The sequence below is a fragment of the Stegodyphus dumicola genome, chromosome 6, assembly GCF_044657685.1.
Source record: "Stegodyphus dumicola isolate Sdum_Otavi_A_Nest chromosome 6, ASM4465768v1".
Taxonomy (NCBI): Eukaryota; Metazoa; Arthropoda; class Arachnida; order Araneae; family Eresidae; genus Stegodyphus; species Stegodyphus dumicola.
Window position 1 is genome coordinate 150,185,552 of NC_140773.1, and position 18,725 is coordinate 150,204,276.

The 18,725-nt window shown below is 41.0% G+C and overlaps 1 protein-coding gene across 4 annotated transcripts in view; it reads left to right on the forward strand.

Annotated features, from left to right (window-relative positions):
- Window positions 1–18,725, forward strand: part of LOC118180194 (ketimine reductase mu-crystallin) — a 173,442-nt gene that overhangs the window by 151,584 nt on the left and 3,133 nt on the right. The window lies entirely within an intron of this gene.

The following is an 18,725-nucleotide window of genomic DNA, read 5'->3' on the forward strand; positions in this document are numbered from 1 at the left end:
CAGCGCGGATCTTCTCAACGTGCTCAACCATACTGTTCAGAAATTTTTTGATTTTAGGATCTTGGATCCAGTTTATGATATCCTTGTACTCTGTGGGTGGGTTTTCCAATTTTTTCTTTACTCTATCACTGTAGAGAGGTTTCATCTGGGGTTGGCTGCTGTCTTCCTCTGTTTCGATGAATTTCGGAAAATCTGCCGGCGTAGGGATCTTAGCTGCTGGCTTCGCTTGCTGCTTCTTTGCTTCATATCGCTTCTTGTACACGGGGCAACCCCTGTATGAACTTACATGCGGTAGTGAGCAGAAGATGCACTTAGGTTTTTCTTCTGGCTTCAGAGGGCATTCTTTGCTTCTATGGTGCTGTCCACACTTGCAGCATCGCTCAGGATTTGAGCAAAGATGTTGCGAATGTCCATATTCTTGACATCTATAGTATTGAATTACGCGTTTTTTCGGGGCAAACTTCTCCATCTTGACATTAACACTTAACATATTGTTGAGTCCATGAATTGCACGTCCTTCCTTCGTTTTCTTCAGCTCCAACAGCAAAATCGGAAGTTTCTCGATAGTGTCTCCTCTTCGTCTGGAAAACTGCTTGACTTTACTTATCGGGAATTTCCTTCTCTCCAGATCTGCCTGGATTATTTCTTTCTTCATCGTGGATGGGAGGCCCTTAAGAACAACCTTAATAGGTTTTACGCTGAGTAACTGGAAAGTATGAAATGGTATATTTCTTTTCTGCAAAACCAGAGTTGCTTTTCTGTAATCGTCTACTGACTTTAAATTAACATATAGTAGTTTCATTTTCATATCGGCTTCGAATTCTTCACTGCAGGTATTGATGAGGATTTCATGAATTTTAGGCCAATCTACTTCGCTTTGCTGGAAAACTATTGGGGGTGGAGTTTCCCCTTTTTCGGCTCCTCCTTCTTCTTCCATACCTTCTACTTCACTTAGCTGCTCAAATCGATTTTTCGTCATAACTTCCATTGGAGCTTCGTTTTCTGATACTTTCGCGGTTTTATTAGGAGAAATCCATTCTTGTTCCCTGCTGTCTGTTCCTCTTTCAGTTATCTGCCCTGGATAAAACTTTTTCGTGAATGTCTCTACATCCATCTCACCCTTAGTTCTTTTTATGAAAGTAATTGCAAATTACGTCAAATCCAAATTTCGCAATCTGGTCCCGGATTTCTTCTTCAGAACATGACTTGAATTTTGGGATGTCCTCATCATTTCCCATTGATAAATCTTCTGGTGTCTGTTCATCAGTAGCTTCTCCATTCGGTGTTTGAATGTCTCTTTTTTCCTTACCAGGTTTAACATCTTTCTTCTTACTTCGTTGTTCGCTTTCCGTATCTGACATAGTTTTCGCCTTTTTGCCAATGCCAATGATTTGCAAGTTTCGGAGTGCCTATGGTTCAAAACCATGTACCTCCACATCAGAACTACTAAAAGTGAGCAGAAATAGGAAAAATTTTGCATAAGTAATTGACTTGATGCTCAATAGAGGGAGCCACAGGCTCGAGAAAGTTTAGGGATAGGAATAAGAAATTAAAAACTTAAACATCATAATTTTTATAAGTTTTTTGTACTTTTATATTTATACTTTTTTTGGTTTTTTAAAAATTTTAACACAATACAAACACTAAAGCAAAAAGCGGATAGGAAAGAGTTTACGATTAATAGGCTCATTGGCATGTGGCTTGGATAGTGCAAATAATAAAAGAGAACGCGTGAAAATATTCTTAGGCAGATTTAAAATCTGCGGGAGATGTGATTCCAAGCGAACAGATTGATAACTTTTCTTGAAGATCTTGTTTGCCGGTGCTGTTGAAGGCCCACCAGCGGCCGAGCGGTAAAGACGCTGAACACTGGTAGTTCGGTCCGAGGTTCGAATCCCGCGAACGGGCTGGCTGCATGGGCGTTTTCGTGGTTTTCCTCATGTGTAACGTGTATACGAGCCAGTTTCCCTTAGAAAGTCCTCCACGAAAGGCATCCCTCCCCTTAGGCAGATAGCCCTAGTGCGCTTTGCTATAATTAAATACACACACACAAATACACACGCCGGTGCTGTTGATGGAATAAGCGATTATATGGCAGCTCGTTGAAGAGACGTCCTTCCTTCATGGCGCGGGAGCTGGAACTGAAGTTGAGAGCGCGTGTCTTGCCCTTTTAGATGGTGGGTAGATGCCGAACTCTCGGCCAATCACGGCTCTCGGTCTCTTCTGTGAGCTGCGAATAGCAGGGTCGTATGCTGGCATCTGTTGAAGTGCTCGGTTATCAATCTGTTCAATTTTAAGGAATAAATTTTGACTAAGTTTTTTGATAAGATAATCAACAGGTTTAATGTTAAGGTCCGAATGAATCACATCTGTACGGACGTACCAGGCTGCATTAAGGGCCATACGTAAGGTCTTACTTTGAAAAGATTGAAGTTTCTTCACATGAGTTTTTGCAGCAGTACCCCAGATTGTACATGCATACATAAAGACAAGTCTTATTATTGATGTATAGAGAAGAATTTTGTTTTTAATTGACAGATGGCTCTTTCGAGCTAATAAAGGGTAAAGTTTGGCTCTAGCACCTTTTGCTTTATTGAGAACATTTTTCGCCTTTTTCTGTCTGGCTGACTGGCAGGTTATTGCCGGCAATGCAGTCCTGTGAACTGCGTATCCGGCTCTATCAAACTAGCCCCAATGGCGACATCACGATAAGTCTATCGTCACGTACATACAGTAAATAGGAGGTGGCAAAAAGGGACCGGCATCATTCGGTCAGGAGAGCTAAGCATTATGGACAGAGGTGGAGATGTTGTCATATAATACAAACAAACTATTTTCATATATACACAAAATTATCAAGTGGGGAAGTTCGAGTTTCAGACGTGGGCCGCGAATGGACGTAGGTCTTTATCCTCCATTAATATGACATAGTTGAAAGTCAGAAAATTATTCATGTGATCACACTTTAGTGCCTTATCATAAAAGTGCCTATTAAGTTTGCGTATGTGCTCCTCAAGTGTATCCAGACGCAAGTCATGGTGAAGAGTTAAGTTACTGACATACATATGCGCGTTAGGAATAGTACGAAGCACTCTATTCTGTATTAGTTGCAGCCTTCTAATATCATTTTTACGTATCGTCAACCAAGCAGGCGATGCATATGTGATGACTGGCCTAATAGTAGTGAGGTAAATTAAACGCTTTCTTCTCAGGTCAAGACTTGAAAACTTCCTTAGAAGGGGCTTTAAGCTATTAGTAACATGAAACGCCTTTTTGCGAACATGTGTGATGTGGTCCTTCCAGGTAAGCTGTTCATTCAAGACTATACCAAGATAGGGGGCATTTCGAACTTTTGGGGCAACTTCATTAAATAATGTAATATTCTCCTGCACAGGCGTCCTGGTGTGTTTTCGTCGCACTATGAGCAAGTTAGATTTTTGGGCGTTTATGGATATTCTCCAATTTGCGCACCAGTTCTCAATACTAGGCATGATGTTCTGCAGCTTACGAATAGCAAAATTTGCATTTGCGGACTTAACGGCCAAGGCCGTGTCGTCCGCGTAACATCCCAGGAAGAAATTACTATCTAGCTGCGACCTAGGAAAATCTGCTACATACAAAAGATACAAAATGGGACCTAAAATGGATCCTTGAGGGACCCCCGCATTTATTGGCCTGACGCTGGAGTGATCTTTTCCAATGGCCACCGTAAAAGTTCTATCTTGGATGAAAGACGCAATTAGCTGAATTAGCTCTCTCTCTATATTATAATGGATTAATTTGAAGATAAGTCCCTCATGCCAGACGCGGTCGAAAGCTTTCGCCACGTCTAGCATGAGGATTGCCACATTCTGTTTCTTATGAAGCGCGTCTCCGCAAAACTCTGTAAGTCTTACTAACTGCTTTGTGGTGGATAACTTGCTTCGAAACCCGAACTGCTCCGGGGGAAGGACGTTCAGATAAGGCTTTAATCTGTTAAATATAACTCTTTCGTAAATCTTTCCAAAGCCTGGAAGCAAACTGATAGGCCTGTATCCATCAGGTTTTGTTTTATCTTTGCCGGGCTTTGGAAGAAGTATGACCTTCGCATGCTTCCATTTAACGGGAAAGTAACTTAACTTTAAACTTGCATTTATGATGCGAGTAAATATCGTGATGCAATTGACAGGCAGATTTCTAATAGCCGTGTTACTAATCATGTCATAGCCAGGTGCCTTTCGTCTCTTTAATTTCTTAATAATATCCTGGACCTCAGAGAGCGATGAAAATTTTGGGAGATTTCTGACTGTTGGCGCGTCTAGCCAGTCACGTAAATAATCGCAAACTTCGTAGGTAAAATCAATATTACGTGGGATGCGTTTTGACATAAATTGCTGTTCATGGTGCTCCGCCAGTACGTGTGCTTTTGCGTTGTTAGTAGTATAAGCTGTTAGTGCTTTTGTGTTGTTGCTTTTGCGTTGTTAGTAGCTTTTGCGTTGTTAGTTTGCGTTGTTAGTAGTTGTTAGTAGTATATTGTTGTCAGTATAAATGGGCCTGTTGCAAGTAGCAGTACCTTTAAGGTTTTAATAAACTTCCATAGCAAACCGTCCTCTGGGTTTAAATTCAGGATCCTTTCTTCCCAAACCTCATTTCTATGCTCAGCAATTTTCTTTTTAATGAGCCTGTTTAATTGATTTAACTCTCTCTTAACCAGAGGACTCCAAGTCAAATTCCATCTTTTCCTTAGTCGGTTTCTATCTTTAATTAAGTCCCTAATGCTCTTCGGCAATCTATCGGCAAATTCCTCCTTATTAACCTGACGAGAGGCGTTATTGACTGCAATGTTTATGCTGTCTGTCAAATTATCAATGGCTGCATCTATATCATTTCTGGTTCTTAGACTTCCAATATTCGGAGGGTTCACTTGCAAGATGTCTTTGAAAAGGTTCCAGTCAGTAAGATTAATTTTCTCGCAGCTTCTTTCTTTGGTCGTACCAAGTGTAACGAGGACCGGCAAATGATCAGAAGTCAGCTCATGTACAACTTCAGTGAACATCGGAATTGAGGTGTTAGTAAGTAGCAAGTCGAGGATATCTGCCTGATGAGTATTATCAGGACGATATGTAAATTCTGCAGGCGCTTCCAGTGTAATTGGGTAATTGTTCAAAAAGTCATACAGGGATTTCCCGTTTTTATTTGTAGAACGACAACCCCATTCTCTGTGCTTAGCATTGAGATCGCCTGCTAAGATAAACTGGTTCTGTTCAGGACAAATATTCTTAAGAATATCTTCGTTGAATTTCACTTGAGGAGGATTGTAGAAGGCACTAAAATAGATGGTACCCAGAAAGGGTAATAAAACCGAAACTGTAACTAACTCGTGGGAGTTGTTTCTATCCTCGGCAATTAAGCAAGACTGAAGGGAGTTTCGAACGTACACCGCAACACCCCCCCCCTTTGTGACACAGCCTGTCGCAACGATATGTACGAAAATTGTTGATCCTTATGCTACTACACGGAGTAGCGCAGGTCTCCGTAATCAGGGCGATGTCAACTTCATGATCAAATAGAAAATTTTCAAACTCCATTAATTTATTTTGAATGCTGTACGCATTCCAATACACTAATCTTATGGGAGCCTTAGTAATGGTGTTATTGGCCATTATGTTCACCGGATTTGGGAGTTTCGTCAATTAAATTTTTGGCGTGTTGTAATTGTTTTGAAAGTACGAAGCCGGAGCTTTTAATGACACTTACTAATTCCGCTAAATCCTCGAAAACCTTTTTTGCTTCTTTGATAGTGTCCGTGTAGAGGCCAGCGGATAAAGCCTGCGCAAATGTTTTATTTTCGACTACACAGCTTGGGAAGGTCTTAACCTTGTCTTGTTTCTTCTTAGGGAACTTTACACACCCCCTGAAGTTCGAGGTGTGTTCTAATTGACAGTTCACGCACTTCGAGGGTTTCTCCTTACTTTTATTTGGACATTCATAAGAATAATGTTCTTCCGCGCATCTCACACACTTGGGGGCAAAGTAGCAACCGGCCTGGGTGTGGTGGAACCCCTGGCAACGGTAACATTGCAGGGGCCCAGCCCGACCGCGGTAATCCTCAGTTTTGGTACCAAGTCCACATAAATTAGTGATATAAATTTCTTTCGATTCGTCTTTTTTGGGAAGTGTAATTAAGAATAATGGTAACTTTATAACGTCACCGTTACGCCTACGGGTCATCTGCTTAATAGATTTAACAGTAAAGTTTTGAGCTTCGAGTGCGTCTTGTATGTCATTGATTTCAGTATCAATTAGTAAACCCCGGATTACAACCTTTAAGTCTCTATCCTGAGGGAGTATAAATGAGTGGTGTTCAATTTTGGCAGCACGAAGTAGTCTAACAATGACTTTGTAGTCATTAGCATCCTTTGCAAAAATTTTAATACCTTTAGGGGTATTTTTACTCGTGACATCTATGTTTCTCTCAGTGAATGTGTTTCTTAAATTTTGAAAAATTTTATTACTAACTCTGATGGTAATGGGCTTAACTCTACTTTTCTTAACAAATTCCGCTTCAAGGTTATCATTTTGCGTGGTAGTGTCTATTTTTGAAGTGCTAATCTGCTCATTAGCAGCAGAGGAAGTATCCATTATTTCGTTATCAGCTGTATTTGCATTTTCTACATTCTCTTCAATATCAGAATTTTTAGCGTTATTCATTTTATCCTCATCATTATTGTTCACCTTAGAAGGAGATTTAGTCATATTTTTATTTTTACCCGTACTCTCTGTGTTGCTTTTAGCGGGTACAATATCGGGTTTAGTTAAGGGAGGTAAGTTACTTATAACAAGTGCTTTGTGCTCTTGTTTTGATTTCATCACCGTCGCCTTAACAGTACGACTACGTACAGTTTGATCGCCTCGCCTTTTCCTGTAAAATTCCTCATCGGAGCTTACATCTTGATCTAACGTTATTTCATGATCCGAATTAACCGCAGAGTTTTCATTCAACTTTATAGGGCTACGAGAACGATCGTTGTCACTGTGTGTAGCATTCCTGTCATCTTTATGTGCATCAGTGTTATGTCTAGTAACGCCACGTGTGTCACTATCTGATCCTGCAATGTAATTTTCAATACATGCTAGCATTTGTTGATAAAATTTATAATCGCGCTCCTTATCACTCGCAAGTGCACCAGCAACGCTATGTACCTCATCCAATTCAGCTAGAAGCTGCTGAAAAACTAGCCTTACTCTGTTCATGATCCAAACGAAAAAGGAAATCGAAGCGCCCAGAAATGCTCAAAGAAACCTGCGCCCTGTAACCGGGCTCGCTCGACGGCGTCCCGGCAGACAGATGGGCAGGCGGAAAACTCACTGGGCTCCTGATTAACGCGTAACTGCGAAAGCTAGGGAGTAATTAAGTAAGCTAAAAATCCAGCTAAAAAATCAAATAAAACAAATCAGTGCTAAACCAACACCAATAAGCAAGCAGACGTTTTAGAGCAACGACGTGATAAATCAATCCTATGGCGTTGAGTCGAACCGAGCATCCACTAAGCCTAGCACGTGGCTGCACTCATCATCGTGTGAAATCGTCGCAGAGACCGACAATTTCAGATCGAAAAGAAAGCACAAGTTTGTACGCTTGTATCCCACACAAGGCCTTTTTACAGATCTCAGAACGCAAGGTTCAACGAGAATCTAACCTTTTCAAAGCGAGATACAAGGAAAGCTAAAATAGTAGATAAATCAGCGGGGCTTAGCACAGAGCGAGGGGACTGAGCACCTTCACGCTCAGCGTCCAGCAAGCGAATGAGGTCGTCTTTTTGATACTTGATACTTTGAAACAGAAGTATTTATACAGGGGGTTTACTGCATTCGCAGTACTTCCCTGTAAATCTGATGTATTTCGACAATGGGCATGGTGATGAAAAATGCCAGAATAAATCCCATGGAGGGAGCAGTGAGCGGGAGGAAAAAGAAGAAAATAAACAGCAGTCAGTTGTGTCGCCCTCTGGTGGCGGTGATGGGGGCTAAAAGAAATTCAAAGTCCGGAGGTGGAAAGCCGGGATCAGGGGCTGGCGAATCAGGAGGCAGCGCTGGTGGATAGAAGCAAGGCACTTTGAGATGTTCAGGCTGGTCACGTGGGTGGTCACCCTCTCGGAAAATGACCCTAGTCGATGCTGCTTAAGTTAAATGTGCAAATTCAACATATTAATGGTGTGGGCAGTGAAGGGCCTATTGTAATAATCATCCTCTATGATTTCATAATTCAAAATATTAGAAAAGTCCGCTATGTTATTTTGATTTGCTTTTCTGTAGAAATTTTTGTTGAGCTTGTTGATGTAAGTTTTCACATATTCAATTTTTAAGTCTCGGTGCAGGTTTTTATTTCTGATATAATACGGAGCTCCTGTGATAATCCTGAGGAACTTGTTTTGGATAACTTGCAGCTTTTTAAAATCGTTCGGTTTGGCATTTGCCCAGACTGGAGATGCGTAAGTTATAATGGGTCGTATGATCGCCGTGTAAATTCTTTTCTTCCTATTTAGGCTAAGACCTGAAGATTCAGCTAGGAGGTGAAAAAGCTTGCACATGATTCCGAAGATTTTTCCCCTTGTAATATTTATGTGCGTTGACCAGGTGAAAGTTCGATTAAAGGTGATTCCAAAATATTTAGCTTGGGTTACAAGCGGGATTGATTTTCCAAATAGAGTTACAGTAGCGGAGATATTATCCAGTTTCTTGTAGCGCCGGATGAGTAGAATTTGGGATTTGTCCGCATTAATGTTCACTCTCCATTTCTTGCACCATTCTTCCACCTGATTCATTTTATTTTGGAGTTGGACGAGAGCGTTGTTAGGCTTTCTGGACTTTTGTATAAGTGCGGTGTCATCCGCGTAACAGGCTACTTGAAAGTTGTAATCTTCTGGGAAGGTAGGAAAATCATAAACATAAATAATGTAGATAATGGGTCCTAAGATACTACCCTGGGCGACCCCTCCCAGGAAAGGATATGGATTAGTAAGATAATCACCTTGTCTAACTGAGAAAGTACGATTTTCGAGGAATGACTTCAGGATGAGGACGAGTTCTCTCGGGATATGCAGCTGTATGAGCTTATAGATGAGGCCTTCATGCCAGACGCGGTCAAAAGCTTTGGCCACGTCTAGCATGAGGAAAGCAATACTTCGTTTATTTCTGAGTGCCGATCCTATGAATTCTGAGATACGAACCAGTTGATGGGTGGTAGAGAGTCCTTTCCTGAACCCATGTTGTTCTTTTGGGATGAAGTCAAGGTGATTTTGCAGTCGGTTGTAAATAATTCGCTCAAAAATCTTTCCCAGCGTAGACAGGAGACTTATAGGCCGGTAGCTAGTAAGTTTATCAGGTGGTTTTTTGGGTTTTGGAATTAGGAAGATCGAGGCGTGTTTCCAAACATTCGGAAAATAAGAGTTCGTGAGGCAGGCGTTGTAGATGGATGTTAATTTGCAGATGACACCGTGCGGGAGCTGCTTTAGGAGTTTATTTGAAATTTGATCAGTTCCAGGAGCTTTTCTATTACTTGAATTCTTGATAATATTTTTAACTTCACCTGGGGTAGTGAGTTTAATAGCGGTATGTTCCAATGGCGCGCTAAGCCAGTTTTTGACGTGGTCAGTAATGGCGGCAATGTTGGTTTGGTCCGCAGGGAAGTCGTTGGGTGTGAATTGCTGAGTCAGGTGGTCAGCAAAAGCTGCTGCTTTTTCCTCATTGGTGTAGGCAATGTCAGATTGAGTTCTGATAGGAGGAGTGTTGATCGCTGGGTTTTTTCGTTTACGGATGTACTTCCGGAATGAGCCGTCTTCAATATTTAAGTTTTCTATTTTAAAATTCCAAGATTCATTTCGATGCTGCTGGATACTAGATTTAATTTTTCTAGTGAGTCTATTAATTAGTGGTTTTAAGGTAGGATCCCAGGTATGATTGTAAAGTTTGCGGATTCTGTTCCGTTGCTTGATTAATTCACGGATATGCATGGGTAGGGCGCCGTAATGATAGGAATGCATCTTTTCTGTAGTTGCTAGTGCAAGGAAATCCCGAAGAGAGTTCGTAAAGATTTTTGCAGCCTTCTCGATATCAGTAGTCGTTTTTAGAGGACCCAGGTTTATGGGAGATGTAATTGCGAGGTTGTGAATTAATTTCCAGTCCACAATTTTCTTTTTCTTAGTATCTTCCAGCTTGTTGTATCCCAATCTTGCCATTACGGGGACATGATCTGAGGACAGCTCTTGAGTTACTTCTATTGCAAGGGGTATGTTAAAATTTGTGAGATAAAAATCGAGAATATCAGGTCTTTATAGGAGTATTTGGGCGGTACGTAGACTCTTCGGGTGTGTATAGGAAGATGGGATAATTTTCTACATAGTCTCTGATGGTATGACCATTTGCGTTGCTATGATTGCAGCCCCAGTCCACATGTTTTGAATTAAAGTCTCCTCCAATGATTGTGGGAGCTGAGTCTTGTAGGTAAAAATGTAAATCATGCGCTGAGATTCTGTTATCCGGTGGGTTATAGAGTGCACAAATTTTAGTATGTCCGATTTTGGATAGTACCACATTAACACTGACGATTTCAAATGCTTTTGTATTATCCGCAGATAATAAACCTGAACAAAGAGTTCTTTTCACATAGATGGCGACACCTCCACCACGGTGTCTAATTCTGTCGCATCGATAGGTGTTGTAATTTGCAATATTGATGTTGTGCTTCGAGTTTGCATGCGTTTCAGTGACAAGGCAGATATCCACTTCATGTCGAATTAAAAAGTCCTGGAATTCAGGTATTTTTTGTGTGATGTTCTGCGCATTCCACAGAGTAATCGTAATCGGAGAAAAACTTTGATGAGAATTAGTCATGACTTTTCTGGGGAGGCATGACTGAGTTTTGCGCTGCAGCAGCGTTGAGCTGTGTAGTTGTGTCCTTCAGGATAGAGATAGCAGCCGTAAGGGTTGCTATCATGATTTGGCCTCTTCTAGCTTTGCTGAGAGCTCGGCAATTTCAAGTGCTTGCCTGTTTTGGGGTGGCTGAGCACTATTCATGACGACTCTGTCCGAGTAAAACATTTTCCCTTGTGAATATTGCCGGGGCTTGGGGAAGTAGCTACATCCACGAAATGATGCAGTGTGATTTAAACAACAGTTCGCGCAGGTGGCTGGCTCATCTGATGGTTTGGTGCAAGTTTTGGATTTGTGCCCCTGTCCGCACTTTACACACCGCGGAGGGAGGTGACACTGCGCTTGAGCATGGTGAAAGTTTTGGCAGCGGTAACATTGAGTGGGGCCTCGTCTGCCCCTATAGGTCTCGACTGTGACACGAAGTCTCATCAGGTATTCTAGTTCATGAATGGTTCTGGCTTTGTCGCTTTTAGGCAGGATGAGGAGATATAGAGGCATCTTTTGAATTTCTGTGCCACGCTTTCTCGTAAGTTGAACAACCTTATTAATTGTGTACCCTAGGTTCACAAGGGCTTCACCAACCTCTGTTGGAGGAGTATATGAAGGAATGCTACGGATAACAACCTTTAGCATTTTCTCATCCGGCAGCATATGTGTGTAATACTTAATTTCTTTTTTATCCAGTAAGGCGGTGATCTGCATATGCATATCACTACTGAAAACTTTGATTTCAAAGTCATAGTCACTTTTAATTTTTGCTTTAAAGTCCATTTTTTCCTTTTCAAGGAGATCATTCAGCTTTTTCCAGGTGATGTTAGTGTCCTGAACCATAATCGGAGGAATTTTCGTGTTTCTCCTGGGATACTGGAAACCCTCCGTGTCTGCGGAACCGCTGAGCACTTCTTCCTGTGATTCCTCATTGGTCGGAAGTACGCTGTTGGTTGGGGTAGCAGTTTCATTGGCTGCTGCCTGGGGGTTTGGTGTGTGGATGGCTTCCTGTGGTTTAGACGTTCCAGAGATGGTTTCCTGAGATTTAGGTGGTTGCATGGCTCCGATGGAAAGAACTTTAGTAGCACTTTCAGATAATTTTGGTGTTTTAGGCTTGGATTTGTTGTTTTTCTTTTTACCCTGTTTGGCAGAGAGGTCGGTTGTCGTGGGGCAGTGGGAGTCTTCCACATCATCCTCTAATGCGGAGAATTTGTTATGATGCAGGTTTTCAGTAGGTTCCAGATTTTCATTGTTGGGACTGCGTGGTCTCTTAAATCTCGTTTGGGTGAAGTCAGTAGAATCCATCGCCTCAGTTTTTGATGTTTCCTCCGTAAGTGGAGGAAAATCTCTTGGGTTCATTGTGGATGTTTCCGGGGAGATGAAATTCATCATTTTGATTAGGATACGGTAGGCAAATTCATCGGCAGGGGTAAGAGTCTCGTTTCTTTTTACGAGATCAGATAATCTGCCGTACTCAGTGACCAGTTGCTGGATGAAGGTAGCCATCTTACAAGTAGGTATCACAATGAGGATAATTTACCAAGATAAATAAATGCACAAATAATTTCAGCGTAACGATCAGACGGCCTACGTAACTGCGTCTGAAAAAAGAGAATCAGTAATATCGCACTAAGGTCTTTTTACCACTCTTTGGTCACTTAAGACCTGTGAGCAACCTTTTTTAAGTGCTAATGACTGATAGTGGCAGAAAAAATCAAATCGACTTGGTAAAACCGAGAGCCGTGCTAAGAGAACCTTCACGTGCGACTGCTCGGACCGGGAGGTTGCCTTTTTCAGTCTAGTCTAGTCTGTGCGACTATAGCCGAAATGTCGCGCGGCTGCGCAACTTGTGCGGCTCTTGATAATAAGCCCAAAGGGCACATGACGTTGTAGTTTCTTGACAAATTTAGAGAGGTCAAAGGTGATTACAGGGGGCGAACATGCGTCGCAAGGCCTTTGAAAGGCGTGCGCATCAAGAAATTCGCAAAGCAGGAGCCGTGAGGATCTGTATGAAATGTTTGTGTTGTATCATCAAAGAAGACACAGACAAAATCCAACAATTTCAATCTTGACATCTGAATTTAAAACACTTCATAATAATTAAACATACTCATACTTTATTACATAAATACTACGGTAACGTGGAAAGAAACATACAAATTACAATTGAGAAATAAAATTATATACACTACAATATATACAAGAGCAGCGCATACCCTTTATGAAGATTTTACGTGGGGAAATTTAAGTCCCTGGCGAGGTGGGCCGCGAGTGGTCTTAACGAAGCATCTTAATCAAGAATCACATAATCCAAAACATTAAGATCAGTCATGTGGTTACATTCCTGAGCCTTATTAAAGAATTTGTTATTTGCATTATGCAGATACGTCTCGACGGAGTCCATTTTCAAGTCACGGTCTAGAGTGTGATTAGAGACATAATAATGTGCATTAGTTATCATTCGAAGAACTTTATTTTGAATAATTTGTAACTTGTCTATCTCCTTCTTCTGAACAGTTGCCCAGGCGGGAGAGGCATATAAAAAGATAGGTCGTATGATAGAATTATATATATGTCTTTTCCTCTTTAAATCTAATCTGGAAGTCGCAGACAGAAGCGGCGTGAGACTTCGTATGACTCCAATAGTTTTGCCTCTAATGCAGTTAATATGGTCTTTTCAGAGGAAATTTGAACAATATTTTAGTCCGAGGTAGGTAGCTCTTTTGACAACAGGCACTACAGTGTCAAAGAGTATCAGCTGTGTTGTCAAGGGATGATTCATTTTGTTTTTCTTAAAGATCAGTAGTTTGGACTTATCTGCATTGATTGCTATTTTCCATTTGGCGCACCATTGTTCCAGCTTGGGCATAAATCTCTGCAGTTTCTTTACGGCAAAATTCGGTGACCCAGACTTGACAGCGAAAGCTGTGTCATCTGCGTAGCACCCCATGAAGAAGTTTTGATCAAGGTGTTCAGCAGGTAAGTCTGCTACGTAAAATAGATAGAGTACGGGCCCTAAAATAGATCCCTGTGGGACCCCGGCCTTTACTTGTTTCGTAATAGATTTACTTTCTCCAATTTGAATGTGGAAAGTCCTGTTGGTCAGAAAAGAATAAATAATTTTAATCAGCTCATCACTGAACTTTAAGCTGATTAACTTGTAAATAAGCCCCTCATGCCAGACGCGGTCGAACGCCTTCGCCACGTCTAGCATGAGTAAGGCAACATATCTCTTGTTGTGCAGTGCACTGCCAATGAATTCGTTGAGTCGAACTAACTGTTTAGTCGTGGAAAGTGCTTTTCTAAAACCAAATTGTTCTAGAGGTAGTTTATCCATGTGAGGCTGAATACGGCTAAGGATAATTCTTTCTAGTATTTTACCCATACTGGGTAACAGGCTAATGGGCCTGTACCCTTCTGTTTTCGTAAGATTTTTTCCCGGTTTAGGGAGCACTATCATCTTAGCAGATTTCCAGATTTGCGGAAAATAACTGTTATAGAGACAAGCGTTTAGAATGCCTGTGAGCCGGTTGACCATATTAACAGGCAGCCATTTAAGCGCCACATTATTTACATTGTCCTGCCCTGGGGCCTTCCTGTTCATGAGTTTTTTGATGATGCTAAGTATTTCATGGGGCGAAGTGAGCTCAAGATGACTCTGCGTATCATAATTATCAATCCAGTCAGAAACAGTGGAGTTAACTAAAGTAGAAAAATCCTGATTAGATGGTGAGGTGTTCTGGGTAAACTGCTTTTCGAAATGTTCAGCAAGCGTGTTACATTTTTCACTATTTGTAAGTGCAATTCCATGCTCATGATAAATTGGTCTGTTTACAGTATTCTTATTTTTTAAGCGTCTTACAAAAGACCAAAAGGAATTACTTGGCTCATTAAAGCTTTCAATCTTTTCGTCCCAGAGATCCTTCCGGTAAATACTGATCTGTTTTTTGATCTCTCTACTGATCCTATTCATTTCTTTCTTTGTGTTTGGGTCAAAGGTAAGGTGAAACCTCTTTCTGATCCTGTTCCTGTCTCTGATAAGATTTTTAATTCTAGTCGGTAGTTTATTTGTGACGTGCTTTCTAGGAATCTTTCTGGTGGCTGCATCATAAGCGTTTTGTATGTCTGTCGTCAGCTGCCTCGCAGCACGCTCTGTGTCATCGGGAGTGCGTAACATAAGGTTCGTGCGACTTTCTGAGAGTATTTCATTAAATTCCCTCCAGTTCGTCGTATTGATAAGCGCTTCCATGACTTCCTTAGTCGTACCAAGAGTCGCAATGACTGGGCAGTGATCCGAGTCCAGATCCTGTAAAACCTCTAGGCTATAAGACAGTGAGATGGTAGAAAGGAAGATGTCAAGTATATCACCCGAATTACCGTTATTGGGCAAATAAGTGTGCTCACTCGGCACATGTAAATAAACCGGGTAATTATTTATGAATTCCGACAATTTAATACTGTTGTTATTAGTCCTCCTACAATTCCATTCTTGGTTCTTAGCATTTAAGTCACCCGCAAGAATGACCTGCTTGTTGATATCCAATATCTTTGCTAAGTAGTCGACATCGAGAATATTCTTCGGAGGATTGTACATAGAGTTAAAATACACATTCCCATAGTGCGGGAGACGGACAGATACCGTGACCAGCTCGTGTCCATTAAATCGCTCGTCATTGATTAGGCATGATTGTAGGGAGCTACGGACAAAAATTGCGACCCCCCCACCTCGGTGACTTAGTCGATCGCATCTATAGCAAACATAGTTCGGAATTTTCATCTGGGTGCTCGGCGTAGCAAATGTCTCCGTAATCATTGCCACGTCAATATCTTGACCCCTGAAAAAGTTAGAAAGTTCCGTAATTTTATAAGCAATGCCTCTAGCATTCCATGTCATGATCTTGATAGGAGTAAGCGTAGGTCTAATTTGACCCATTAACAATTGTAGTGGAAGTTGTTATCTCCTGATTATTTTCTTGTATTCCTCTGACCTGCTGTGAAATTTGAAAACCAGCAGTTTTTATAACGGAAACGAGTTCCGCCAGGTCAGGGAAGACTTGTTTCGCTTCACTTAAAATGTCTGAGTAAAGTCCAGAGGACAGCGCCTGCGAATAAGTTTTGTTTTCAATAACCCTACTGGGGAAATTGATTGTTTTATCTGTTTTTCTTTTCGGGAATTTCTCACACCCCCTGAAACTGGAAGTGGTGGAACCCCCGCAATTTACACAAACCGGAGGCTTGTCTCTATTATTTCTATCAGGGCAGTCTTTCACATAGTGCTCTTTGCTGCATCTGACACATTTGAGTGCATAATTGCAACCCGCCTGTGTATGATTGAACCCCTGACAGTGAAAACATTGCAGGGGTCCTTGTCTCCCCAGATACTCTTTAACTTTGATTTTCATATGGCAAAGAAATCTTTCATTATAGATTTCTTTAGATTTTCCATTTTTTGGAAGAGATATTAAGAACAGCGGAAGTTTAGTGACTTCCCCGTTGCGTCGTCTGGTCATTTGTTTAATTTCCTTTATTTGGTAATTTAATTGCTCTAATTCGGATTTAATGTCCTCAATCTGGGAGTTTACAGTGAGTCCTCTAAGGACAACTTTTAAGTATCGGTCCTCTGGGAGGATATAGGAATGATGTTCCACATGCTTTTCTTTGAGAATTTGGACAACTATCCGGTAATCATCTGGAGTTTGCGTAATCACTTTGATACTCCCATTAGGAATCTGTTCTCCGTGAAATTTGATCTGTTTTTGAAGGAAAATATCACTTATTTCCCTCCATTTCAGTAAATTTTCTCTTAACGTAATTGGGGGAATTTTGGAGTTTTTATTATTTTGCTTTGGATTATTTGTGGCAGTGGAGTTATCATTATCCGGTTGTGTAGTATCCATGTTTTCATTATTTTGTGTGTTTGTGTTTTCATTGGCTGCTACTAATGTAGCTGATGTATCGGAATTTCCCTCCTGAGTTAGTGGCTTTTGTGGAGTACTTTTAGCAGGACTACCAATCTTAATTTTCTTAGCATTGGGTCTTTGGGTACGTATTCTGACAGTTTGGTCACCTTTAGTTTTAGGAAGATCTTCATCAGAACTTGTGGGTTGATCTACGGAAATTTCCTTTAAGGAATCAAAATTATTATGTATTTTAATAGGGCTTCTGTCCCTATCATTTTCTGCTTTGTTATCATATGACGTGTTTTGCTGTGTTTTATTCAAATCCTGTTGAGTTAACTGCTTATTAACTACAACTAGCATATCAAACATACTCAGTAAGAAGTTATGCATTTTACCTTCTGTATCTGTGAAAGTGCCATTTTGCAGGCGAATAGTCTCTAGTTCTTTAATTTGAATCCTCACGGCTTCCAAAATCGTATCCATATCGCAGTCCAAATCCAAGCAATCCGGAGTCCCGCGCCCCGGAACCGGACCCACTCGACGGTGTTCCGGCAGACGGATGAGCGGGCGAAAGTCTACTAGGCCCCTATCTCACACCTGACAGCGTGAGCCTGGGGGTAACTAAGTAGACACAACGACCAATATCCAATAATTTTATTACGCGCACGCAATTAATTAAAATCTGATGTTTTAATTTAAATTCTAAAATAATTACGCAAAAATAAAAGCGCCGAAAATCAGTATCAGTATAGTGCGGTATCACTCGTACCAGCAATTAAGCTAATTCGCAAGAAAAGGCAAAAATAATATAAGCATCCAGGCTTTTAAAATATAATACTAACCGAGGATTAGCATTTAAAAATGCTGATGCAAGCGGATAGCAATTAGCACGTGGTCGCACTCCGCAACACACGCAAAATCAGACAGGGCGTACACGTGGTAACAGGACCGGAAGCAGGCACAATCTCGACGACGAACCTTCTCCTATGGTGTCCACCCAAAGAATCTATAGTGATATATTCCGCTAGAGATTCTTTGGTCCACCCCTCGAAATGTGACTTTTTTCTTAGACTTAGACTTAGACTCTATAATTGACCGAGCTATTGCGAAGAGCAATGTTGCCGGTTCCAAAATTAAAGCGCAAGGGCACTTGACATAAATAAATCCGGCAGAGCGACGCGAGATACTTATACCAGAAGTAGGCATGACGTCATCTCCCGGCAACCAATCAGCTATCGGCACGATTCGGCTTTCCAGATGACGTAACATCACGTTTCGTTTTTGCATCTTAATTAGGTTGAAACAGTCCGTTCTCAACGCAAACAGTGGCAATAAGAAAAAGAAGTAGAAATAACTACTATATTACATTAAAATAAGAACTAAACCTAATAAACATTTCAAGGAGGTGAGATGATGCAGTAAAAGGGTTACAATAAGTCATATTTTCGAACACGATTTTGTGTCGAAATACCTATGTTAGAATAGTGCTATATATAAATTTAATATATATTCCAATTCGCGCTTTCGAGACATGAAGAACGCAATTTGAATTTCATTAATCGGCCCAATAGAACGGGAGATATAAAACTGTCCCGCCCTTTTTTTGCACACTATACCTAATTTATTCAATTGATGGGGCTGGGAAGTGCTCTACAGCACCTACCTACTTTTTGATTATGTCCTTGTGGCTATGATTTAATTTTAAAATAAAGCAATCATTATGGTATTCATTTTGAAACTGTTTCGCAAATTTTTCAAACTACTATTCTATTTGAACATCAACAAAACAGGCACTGCGACAGATGTACTATGATTTCCACATCAATGCAAATGAGCTGTGTGCAGTGCTGATGAATGCAGCAAAAGTCAGACGTTTGAAAATTTGTAATGAAAGAAACAAGTCAAATTATAGTACAGTAATCTGAT